The following is a 13215-nucleotide window of genomic DNA, read 5'->3' as shown; positions in this document are numbered from 1 at the left end:
GCATTGTGATGACAAGTGTATTGAGCATTGTGATGACAATGATCATGGAGCATTGTGATGACAACAGTCCCGGATTATTGTGTTGTAAGGGGTCATAGAGCATTGTGATGACAGTGGTCATGGAGCATTGTGATGATAGGGGTCATGGAGCAGTGTGATGAGAAGATCATGGAGCATTGGCTGAAAATGTTCATGGAGTATTGTGATGACAAGGGAATGGAGCATCGTGATGACAAGGTCCTGGAGCATTGTGATGAGAAGTCCATGGAGCCTTGTGATGACAAGTCTCATGGAGCATTCTGATGAAATGGGGCATGGAGCATTGTGATGACCAGGGCATGGAGCATTGTGATGAGAAGGCCATGGAGCATACTTATGACATGCGTCATGAAGCTTTGTGATGACCAGGGCATGGAGCATTGTGATTACAGGGGTCTTGGAGCATTGTGATGACAAGGGCAAGGAACACTGTGATACATGGGTCATGGAGGATTGTAATGACAAGAGCATGGAGCATTGTGAATAGAAGGTCATCGAGCATTGTGATGACAAGCGTCATGGAGCTTTGTGATGACAAGGGCATGAAGCAATGTGATGAAAGGGTTCATGGAGCATTGTGATGACAATGGCATGGAGCATTGTGATGTCAAGGGTCATGGAGCTTTGTGATGACAAAGGTCATGGAGCATTTTGATTACAAGGGCGTTGTCCATTGTGATGAGAAGGGCATGGAGCATTGTGATGACAGGGTCATAGAGCAATTTGATGAAAACTGTCATGGAACATTTTGATGAGAGGGGATATGGAACATTGTGATGTCAGGGGTCATGGAGCTTTGTGATGAAAAGGGTCATGGAGCTTTTTGATGCTGGGGTTATGGAACATTGTGATATCAGGCGTCATGGAGCATTGTGATGATAATTGCATGTAGCATTGTGATGACAAAGGTCACGGAACATTGTGATGATGTGGGCATGGACCATTTTGATGACAAAGTCATGAAGTATTGTGGTTGCTGGAGTCACGGAGCATTGTGATGACAGGGGTCATGGTGCATTGTGATGACAGGGGCACAGAGCATGGCTCTGACAGTTTTTATGGATTATTGTGATGACAGTGGGCATGGCACATTGTGATGACAGGCGCATGGAGTATTGTGATGACAAGGTCAAGGAATATTGTGAAGACAGGTGTCAAGGAGCATTGTGATGACATATGTCATGGTCCATTATGATGACAATGGCATGGAGCATTGTGATGCCAAGTGTCATGGAGGATTGTGATGACAAAGTAATAGAGCATTGTGATGACAAGGGCTTGGAGCATCGTGATGACAAGGGTCATGGAGCACTGTGATGACAAGATCTTGGAGCATTGTGAGGAGAAGGGCCATTGAGAATTTTGATGAGAAGGTCGTGAAGCATTGTGATGAAAAGCGCACCGAGCTTGCTATGACAGGGGTCATGGAGCATTGTGATGTACAAGTGCATGGAGAATTGTATTGACAAGATCATGTAACATTGTGATGAGAAGTGTCATGGAGCATTTTGATGATAAGGACATGTAGAATTGTGATGAGCAGTGCATGGAGCATTGTGATGGAAAGACCGTGGAGCACTGTGATGAGAAGACCATGGGTAATTGTGATGATGAGCGTCATGGAGCACTGTAATGACAAGGGGCACGGAGTATTGTGATGACAGGTGTCATGGATCATTGTGATGACAAGGGTCATGGACCATTCTGATGACAAGCTTGTGGAGTAATGTGATGACAATGGCATGGAGCATTGTGATGAAAAGGGCATGGAGCATTGTGATGAAAAAGGCTTGGAGCCTTTTCATGACAGGGTTCAAGGAGCATTCTTACGACAAGTGTCAGGGAGCATTGTGATGACAAGTGTATTGAGCATTGTGATGACAAAGATCATGGAGGATTGTGATGACAGGCATCATGGAGCGTTGTGATGACAAATGTTATGGAACATTGTGATCACAAGGGTTTTGAGCATTGTGATGACAGAAGTCATGTATCATTTTCATTTCAAGGTGCATGGAGCATTGTGATGTCAAGGGCATGAAGCATTGTGAACCCAAGGTTCATGGAGGGTTTTGTTGACAATGGGAATGGAGTATTGTGATGACAAGCGCATGGAGCATTGTGATGACAAGGTCATGTAGCATTTTGCTGACAAATGCATGGAGCATTTTGATGACAAGTGTCATGGAACACTGTGATGACAAGCGTCATGGAGCATTGTGATTACAGGGGTCACGGAGCATTGGGATGGCAAGGGCATGGATCATTGTGATGACAAGGGTCATGGAGCATTTTGATGACAAGAGTCCCGGATCATTGTGTTGTCCGGTGTCAAGGAGCACTGTGATGACAGTGGTCATGGAGCATTGTGATGACAGGGGTCATGGAGCACTGTGATGAGAAGTTCATGGAGCATTGGGCTGACAATATTCATTGAGTATTGCGATGGCAGTGGTCATGGAGCATTGCGATGACAATGGAATGGAGCATTGTGATGACAAGGTCCTGGAGCATTGTGAGGAGAAGACCATGGAGCCTTGTGATGACAAGTGTCATGGAGCATTCTGATGAAAAGGGGTGTGGAGCATTGTGATTACATGGGTCTTGGAGCATTGTGATGAAAATGGCATGGGTGATTGTGATGCAAAAGGCATGGAGCCTTGTCATGGCAGGGTTCAAGGAGCATACTGATGACAAGTGTCAGGGAGCATTGTAATGACAAGTGTATTGAGCATTGTGATGACAAAGGACATGGAGAATTGTGATGAGAAGACCATGGTTAATTGTGATGATGAGCATCATGGGGCGTTGTGATGACAAGTGTTATGGAACATTGTGATCACAAGGGTTTGGAGCATTGTGTTGACAGAGGTTATGGAGCATTTTGATTTCATTGTGATGACAATAGCATGAAGCATTTTGATGATGGGCATTGTTCATTGTGATTACAGAGTTCATGGATCATTGAGATGAAAAGTGGCATGGAGCATTTTGATTACAGGTGTCTTGGAGAATTGTGATGACAAGGGCACGGAGCATTGTGATGAGAAGGCCATGGAGCAGATTGATGACATGCGTCATGGAGCTTTGTGATGACAATAGCATGGAGCATTGTGACTACAGGGGTCTTGGAGCATTGTGATGACAAGGGTCATGGAGCCTTGTGATGACAAGGCCGTGGAACATTGTCATGACAGGGGTGAGGGAGTATTGTGATGACTAGTGATGGAACATTTTGATATCAGTGGTGAGAGAGCATTTTGATGAGAAGTACATGGAGCATTGTGATGACAAGTTTTATGGAGCATTTTGATGACAAGTTTGTGGAAAATTTTGATAACAAGCGCATGGAGCATTGTGATAACAAGGGTCATGGAGCACTCTGCTGACAAAGGCATGGAGCATTGTGATGGCAAGGGTCACAGAGCATTGTGAATGAAAAGTTCATGGAGCATTATGGTGACAAATTTCACAGAGCCCTGTGATGACGAGGGCATGGACCATTTTGATGCCAAAGGTCATGAAGCATTGTGATGACTGGAATCACGGAGCATTGTGATGACAAGGGCATGGAGCATTGTGATGACAGGGGCATGGAACATTGGTCTGAAATGTTTCGTAGATTATTGAGATGACAGTGGGCATGGCACATTGTGATGACAAGGGCATGGAGCATTGTTATGAGAAGGTCATGAATTATTGTGCAGACAGGTGTCAGGGAGCATTGTGACGACATATGTCTTGGTGCATTGTGATGACAATGGCATGGAGCATTGTGAAGCCAAGTGTCATGGAGGATTGTGATGACAAATGTAATGGAGCATTGTGATGACAAGGGCTTTGAGCTTTTTGATGACAATGGTCATGGAGCACTGTGATGACAACGGCCATTGAGAATTTTGATGACAATGTCGTGAAGCACTGTAATGAAAAGAACTTGGAGCTTGCTATGACAGGGGTCATGGAGCATTGCAATGACAAGTGCATGGAGAATTGTGATGACAAGATCATGTAACATTGTTATGAGAAGTGTCATGGAGCATTGTGATGGCAAGACCGTGGAGCACTGTGATGAGAAGACCATGGATAATTGTGATGTCGAGCGTCATGCAGCACTGTAATGACAAGGGGCATGGAGCATTGTGATGACAGGGGTCATGGAGCATTGTGATGACACGGGTCATGGAGCATTGTGATGACAAGGGTCATGGAGCATTCTGATGACAACCTTGTGGAGTAATGTGATGACAATGGCATGGAGCATTGTAATGAAAAGGGCAAGGAGCATTGTGATGTAAAAGGCATGGAGGCTTTTCATGACAGCCATCAAGGAGCGTTCTGACGACAAGTGTCAGGGAGCATTGTGATGACAAGTGTATTGAGCATTGTGATGACAAAGGTCATGGAGCATTGTGATGACAAGGGCATGGAGTATTGTGATGACAGGCATCATGGAGCGTTGTGATGACAAGTGTTGTGGAACAATGTGATCACAAGGGTTTGGAGCATTGTGATGACAGAGGTCATGGATCATTTTGATTTCAAGGAGCACGGAGCATTGTGATGACAGGGATCATTTAGCATTGTGATGAGAAGATCATGGAGCATTGGGCTGAAAATATTCATGGAGTATTGTGATGACAGGGGTCTTGGAGCACTGTGATAACAAGGGCATGGAGCATTGTGATGAGAAGGCCATGGAGCATTCTGATGACATGTGTCATGGATGTTTGTGATGAAAAGGGGAATGGAGCATTGTGATTACAGGGGACTTTGAGCATTGTGATGAAAAGGGCATGGATCATTGTGATGAAAAAGGCATGGAGCCTTGTCATGGCAGGGTTCAAGGAGCATACTCTCGACAAATGTCAGGGAGCATTGTGATGACAAGTGTATTGAGCATTGTGATGACAAAGTTCATGGAGCATTGTGATGAGAAGACCATGGTTAACTGTGATGAGGAGCGTCATGGGACATTGTGATGACAAGTGTTATGGAACATTGTGATCACAAGTGTTTGGAGCATTGTGATGACAGAAGTCATGGAGCATATTGATTTCATTGTGATGACAATAGCATGAAGCATTATGATGATGGGCATGGTGCATGGGATGACAGGGTTCTTGGAGCATTGTGATTACATGGGTCTTGGAGCATTGTGATGACAAGGGCATGGAGCATAGTGAATGAGAAGTCCATGGAGCATTCTGATGACATGCGTCATGGAGCTTTCTGATGACAATTGCATGAAGGATTGTGATTACAGGTTCTTGGAGCATTGTGATGAAAAGGGTCATGGAGTCTTGTGATGACAGGGCTGTGGAACCTTGTGATGGCAGGTGTCATGGAGCATTGTTATGACAGGGGGAATGGAGCATTGTGAAGACAAGTTCATGAAGCATTTTGCTGACAAATGCATGGAACATTTTGATGACAAGGGTCATGGAGCACTGTGATGACAAGCGTCACTGAACATTGTGATTACAGGGGTCATGGAGCATTGTGATAACAAGGGAATGGATCATTGTGATGACAAGGGCATGGAACATTGTGATGACAGGGGCATGGAGCATTGTGATGACACGGTCGTAGATTATTGTGAAGACAGTTGTCAGGGAGCATTGTGGTGACATATGTCATGGTCCATTGTGATGACAATGGCATGGAGCATTGTGATGCCAAGTGTCATGGAGAAATGTGATGACAAATAAAATGGAGCATTGTGATGACAAGGGCTTGGAGCCTTGTGATGACAAGGGTTATGGAGCATTGTGATGACAAGGGAATGGATCATTGTGATGACAAGGGTCATGGAGCATTTTGATGACAAGAGTCCAGGATCATTGTGTTGTCAGGGGTCATGGATCGTTGTGATGACAGTGGTCATGGAGCATAGTGATGACAGGGTTCATGGGGCATTGTGAAGTGAAGGTCATGGAGCATTGGGCTGTAAATATTCATGGAGTATTGTGATGACAGGGGTCATGGAGCATTTTGATGACAAGGGAATGGAGCATTGTGATGAACAGGGCATGGAGCATGGTGATGAGAAGGCCATGGAGCATTTTGAAGACATGCTTCATGAAGCTTTGTGATGACAAGGGCATGGAGCATTGTGATTACAGGAGTCTTGGAGTATTGTGAAGAAAAGTGCATGGATCATTGTGATGAAAAATGCATGGAGCCTTGTCATGACAGGTTTCAAGGAGCATAGTCACGACCATTGTCAGGGAGCATTGTTAATACAAGTTTATTGAGAATTGTGATGAAAAAGGTCATGGAGTATTGTGAATAGAAGACCATGGATAATTGTGATGATGAGCATCATGGGGCGTTGTGATGACAAGTGTTATGGAACATTGTGATCACAAGGGTTTGGAGCATTGTGATGACAGAGGTCATGGAGCATTTTGATTTCATTGTGATGACAATAGCATGAAGCATTATGATGATGGTCATGGTGCATTGTGATGACAGGGTTCATGGAGCATTGTGATGAAAAGGGGCATGGAGCATTGTGATTACAGGGGTCTTGGAGCATTGTGATGACCAGGTCATGGAGCATTGTGATGAGAAGGCGAAGGCGCATTCTGATGACATGCGTCATGGAGCTTTGTGATGACAAGGGCATGGAGCATTGTGATTACAGGTGTCTTGGAGCATTGTGATGACAAGGGTCATGGAGCCTTGTGATGAGAAGGCCGTGGAACATTGTAATGGCAGTTTTCATGGAGCATTGTTATAACAGTGGTAATGGAGCATTTTCATGACAAGGGCATGGACCATTGGTCTGAAAATTTTCATGGATTATTGTGATGAGAGGGGGCATGGAGCATTGTGATGACAAGGGCACGGAACACTGTGATACATGGGTCATGGATGATTGTAATGACAAGCCTTGGAGCTTTGTGTTAAGAAGAGCATTGAGCATTGTCATGAAAAGCATCATGGAGCTTGTGATGACAAGGACATGTAACAATGTGTTGAGAGGGTTCATGGAGCATTTTGATGACAATGGCATGGAGCATTGTGATGCCAAGGGTCACGGAGCTTTGTGATGACAAAGGTCATGGAGGGTTTTGATGACAAGGGCGTGGTGCACTGTGATGAGAAGGGCAGTGAGCACTGTGATGAAAGGGTCATGGAGCAATTTGATGAAAAGTGTCATGGGACATTTTGATGACAGGGGTTATGGAAAATTGTGATGTCAGGGGTCAGGGAGCATTGTGATGAAAAGTGTCATTGAGCATTGTGATGACAGGGGTCATGGAACATTGTGATGGCAGGGATGAGGGAGTATTGTGATGACTAGTGATGGAACATTATGATATCAGTGATGGGAGAGCCTTTTGTTGGGAAGTGCATGGAGCATTGTGACGACAAGGTTTATGGAGCACTGTGATGACAAGGTTGTGGAGCATTGTGATGACAAGCGCATGTCGCATTGTGATGACACAGGTCATGGGGCATTGTGCGGACAAGCACATGGAGCATTGTGATGACAAGGGTCATGGAGCATTGTTATGACCAGGGAATGTAGCATTGTGATGGCAAGACCGTGGAGCACTGTGATGAGAAGACCATGGATAACTGTGATGACGAGCGTCAGGGAGCACTGTGATGACAAGGGTCATGGAGCATTCTGATGATAAGCTTGTGGAGTAATGTGATGAAAATGGCATGGAGCATTGTGATGAAAAGGGCATGGATCATTGTGATGAAAAATGCATGGAGCCTTTTAATGACAGTTTTCAAGGAGCATTCTGACAACAAGTGTCAGGGAGCATTGTGATGACAAGTGTATTGAGCATTGTGATGACAATGATCATGGAGCATTGTGATGACAACAGTCCCGGATTATTGTGTTGTAAGGGGTCATAGAGCATTGTGATGACAGTGGTCATGGAGCATTGTGATGACAGGGGTCATGGAGCAGTGTGATGAGAAGATCATGGAGCATTGGCTGAAAATGTTCATGGAGTATTGTGATGACAAGGGAATGGAGCATCGTGATGACAAGGTCCTGGAGCATTGTGATGAGAAGTCCATGGAGCCTTGTGATGACAAGTCTCATGGAGCATTCTGATGAAATGGGGCATGGAGCATTTTGATTACAGGAGCCTTCGAGCATTGTGATGACCAGGGCATGGAGCATTGTGATGAGAACGCCATGGAGCATACTTATGACATGCGTCATGAAGCTTTGTGATGACCAGGGCATGGAGCATTGTGATTACAGGGGTCTTGGAGCATTGTGATGACAAGGGCAAGGAACACTGTGATACATGGGTCATGGAGGATTGTAATGACAAGAGCATGGAGCATTGTGAATAGAAGGTCATCGAGCATTGTGATGACAAGCGTCATGGAGCTTTGTGATGACAAGGGCATGAAGCAATGTGATGAAAGGGTTCATGGAGCATTGTGATGACAATGGCATGGAGCATTGTGATGCCAAGGGTCATGGAGCTTTGTGATGACAAAGGTCATGGAGCATTTTGATTACAAGGGCGTTGTGCATTGTGATGAGAAGGGCAGGGAGCATTGTGATGACAGGGTCATAGAGCAATTTGATGAAAACTGTCATGGAACATTTTGATGACAGGGGATATGGAACATTGTGATGTCAGGGGTCATGGAGCTTTGTGATGAAAAGGGTCATGGAGCTTTTTGATGCTGGGGTTATGGAACATTGTGATATCAGGCGTCATGGAGCATTGTGATGATAATTGCATGTAGCATTGTGATGACAAAGGTCACGGAACATTGTGATGATGTGGGCATGGACCATTTTGATGACAAAGTCATGAAGTATTGTGGTTGCTGGAGTCACGGAACATTGTGATGACAGGGGTCATGGAGCATTGTGATGACAGGGGCACAGAGCATGGCTCTGACAGTTTTTATGGATTATTGTGATGACAGTGGGCATGGCACATTGTGATGACAGGCGCATGGAGCATTGTGATGACAAGGTCAAGGAATATTGTGAAGACAGGTGTCAAGGAGCATTGTGATGACATATGTCATGGTCCATTATGATGACAATGACATGGAGCATTGTGATGCCAAGTGTCATGGAGGATTGTGATGACAAAGTAATAGAGCATTGTGATGACAAGGGCTTGGAGCATCGTGATGACAAGGGTCATGGAGAACTGTGATGACAAGATCTTGGAGCATTGTGAGGAGAAGGGCCATTGAGAATTTTGATGAGAAGGTCGTGAAGCATTGTGATGAAAAGCGCACCGAGCTTGCTATGACAGGGCTCATGGAGCATTGTGATGTACAAGTGCATGGAGAATTGTATTGACAAGATCATGTAACATTGTGATGAGAAGTGTCATGGAGCATTTTGATGATAAGGACATGTAGAATTGTGATGTGCAGTGCATGGAGCATTGTGATGGAAAGACCGTGGAGCACTGTGATGAGAAGACCATGGGTAATTGTGGTGATGAGCGTCATGGAGCACTGTAATGACAAGGGGCATAGAGCATTGTGATGACAGGTGTCATGGATCATTGTGATGACAAGTGTCATGGACCATTCTGATGACAAGCTTGTGGAGTAATGTGATGACAATGGCATGGAGCATTGTGATTAAAAGGGCATGGAGCATTGTGATGAAAAAGGCTTGGAGCCTTTTCATGACAGGGTTCAAGGAGCATTCTTACGACAAGTGTCAGGGAGCATTGTGATGACAAGTGTATTGAGCATTGTGATGACAAAGATCATGGAGGATTGTGATGACAGGCATCATGGAGCGTTGTGATGACAAATGTTATGGAACATTGTGATCACAAGGGTTTTGAGCATTTTGATGACAGAAGTCATGTATCATTTTCATTTCAAGGTGCATGGAGCATTGTAATGACAAGGGCATGAAGCATTGTGAACCCAAGGTTCATGGAGGGTTTTGTTGACAATGGGAATGGAGTATTGTGATGACAAGCGCATGGAGCATTGTGATGACAAGGTCATGTAGCATTTTGCTGACAAATGCATGGAGCATTTTGATGACAAGTGTCATGGAACACTGTGATGACAAGCGTCATGGAGCATTGCGTTTACAGGGGTCACGGAGCATTGGGATGGCAAGGGCATGGATCATTGTGATGACAAGGGTCATGGAGCATTTTGATGACAAGAGTCCCGGATCATTGTGTTGTCCGGTGTCAAGGAGCACTGTGATGACAGTGGTCATGGAGCATTGTGATGACAGGGGTCATGGAGCACTGTGATGAGAAGTTCATGGAGCATTGGGCTGACAATATTCATTGAGTATTGCGATGGCAGTGGTCATGGAGCATTGCGATGACAATGGAATGGAGCATTGTGATGACAAGGTCCTGGAGCATTGTGAGGAGAAGACCATGGAGCCTTGTGATGACAAGTGTCATGGAGCATTCTGATGAAAAGGGGTGTGGAGCATTGTGATTACATGGGTCTTGGAGCATTGTGATGAAAATGGCATGGGTGATTGTGATGCAAAAGGCATGGAGCCTTGTCATGGCAGGGTTCAAGGAGCATACTGATGACAAGTGTCAGGGAGCATTGTAATGACAAGTGTATTGAGCATTGTGATGACAAAGGACATGGAGAATTGTGATGAGAAGACCATGGTTAATTGTGATGATGAGCATCATGGGGCGTTGTGATGACAAGTGTTATGGAACATTGTGATCACAAGGGTTTGGAGCATTGTGTTGACAGAGGTTATGGAGCATTTTGATTTCATTGTGATGACAATAGCATGAAGCATTTTGATGATGGGCATTGTTCATTGTGATTACAGAGTTCATGGATCATTGAGATGAAAAGTGGCATGGAGCATTTTGATTACAGGTGTCTTGGAGAATTGTGATGACAAGGGCACGGAGCATTGTAATGAGAAGGCCATGGAGCAGATTGATGACATGCGTCATGGAGCTTTGTGATGACAATAGCATGGAGCATTGTGACTACAGGTGTCTTGGAGCATTGTGATGACAAGGGTCATGGAGCCTTGTGATGACAAGGCCGTGGAACATTGTCATGACAGGGGTGAGGGAGTATTGTGATGACTAGTGATGGAACATTTTGATATCAGTGGTGAGAGAGCATTTTGATGAGAAGTACATGGAGCATTGTGATGACAAGTTTTATGGAGCATTTTGATGACAAGTTTGTGGAAAATTTTGATAACAAGCGCATGGAGCATTGTGATAACAAGGGTCATGGAGCACTCTGCTGACAAAGGCATGGAGCATTGTGATGGCAAGGGTCACAGAGCATTGTGAATGAAAAGTTCATGGAGCATTATGGTGACAAATTTCACAGAGCCCTGTGATGACGAGGGCATGGACCATTTTGATGCCAAAGGTCATGAAGCATTGTGATGACTGGAATCACGGAGCATTGTGATGACAAGGGCATGGAGCATTGTGATGACAGGGGCATGGAACATTGGTCTGAAATGTTTCGTAGATTATTGAGATGACAGTGGGCATGGCACATTGTGATGACAAGGGCATGGAGCATTGTTATGAGAAGGTCATGAATTATTGTGCAGACAGGTGTCAGGGAGCATTGTGACGACATATGTCTTGGTGCATTGTGATGACAATGGCATGGAGCATTGTGAAGCCAAGTGTCAAGGAGGATTGTGATGACAAATGTAATGGAGCATTGTGATGACAAGGGCTTGGAGCTTTTTGATGACAATGGTCATGGAGCACTGTGATGACAAGGGCATGGAGCACTGTGATGACAACGGCCATTGAGAATTTTGATGACAATGTCGTGAAGCACTGTGATGAAAAGAACTTGGAGCTTGCTATGACAGGGGTCATGGAGCATTGCAATGACAAGTGCATGGAGAATTGTGATGACAAGATCATGTAACATTGTTATGAGAAGTGTCATGGAGCATTGTGATGGTAAGACCGTGGAGCACTGTGATGAGAAGACCATGGATAATTGTGATGTCGAGCGTCATGCAGCACTGTAATGACAAGGGGCATGGAGCATTGTGATGACAGGGGTCATGGAGCATTGTGATGACACGGGTCATGGAGCATTGTGATGACAAGGGTCATGGAGCATTCTGATGACAACCTTGTGGAGTAATGTGATGACAATGGCATGGAGCATTGTGATGAAAAGGGCATGGAGCATTGTGATGTAAAAGGCATGGAGGCTTTTCATGACAGCGTCCAAGGAGCATTCTGACGACAAGTGTCAGGGAGCATTGTGATGACAAGTGTATTGAGCATTGTGATGACAAAGGTCATGGAGCATTGTGATGACAAGGGCATGGAGTATTGTGATGACAGGCATCATGGAGCGTTGTGATGACAAGTGTTGTGGAACAATGTGATCACAAGCGTTTGGAGCATTGTGATGACAGAGGTCATGGATCATTTTGATTTCAAGGAGCATGGAGCATTGTGATGACAGGGATCATGGAGCATTGTGATGAGAAGATCATGCAGCATTGGGCTGAAAATATTCATGGAGTATTGTGATGACAGGGGTCTTGGAGCACTGTGATAACAAGGGCATGGAGCATTGTGATGAGAAGGCCATGGAGCATTCTGATGACATGTGTCATGGATGTTTGTGATGAAAAGGGGAATGGAGCATTGTGATTACAGGGGACTTTGAGCATTGTGATGAAAAGGGCATGGATCATTGTGATGAAAAAGGCATGGAGCCTTGTCATTGCAGGGTTCAAGGAGCATACTCTCGACAAATGTCAGGGAGCATTGTGATGACAAGTGTATTGAGCATTGTGATGACAAAGTTCATGGAGCATTGTGATGAGAAGACCATGGTTAACTGTGATGAGGAGCGTCATGTGACATTATGATGACAAGTGTTATGGAACATTGTGATCACAAGTGTTTGGAGCATTGTGATGACAGAAGTCATGGAGCATATTGATTTCATTGTGATGACAATAGCATGAAGCATTATGATGATGGGCATGGTGCATGGGATGACAGGGTTCTTGGAGCATTGTGATTACATGGGTCTTGGAGCATTGTGATGACAAGGGCATGGAGCATAGTGAATGAGAAGTCCATGGAGCATTCTGATGACATGCGTCATGGAGCTTTCTGATGACAATTGCATGAAGGATTGTGATTACAGGTTCTTGGAGCATTGTGATGAAAAGGGTCATGGAGTCTT

This window comes from Hyperoodon ampullatus (assembly GCF_949752795.1).
Source record: "Hyperoodon ampullatus genome assembly, contig: SUPER_X_unloc_1, whole genome shotgun sequence".
NCBI classification, from domain to species: Eukaryota; Metazoa; Chordata; class Mammalia; order Artiodactyla; family Ziphiidae; genus Hyperoodon; species Hyperoodon ampullatus.
This window is presented reverse-complemented; position numbering follows the sequence as displayed.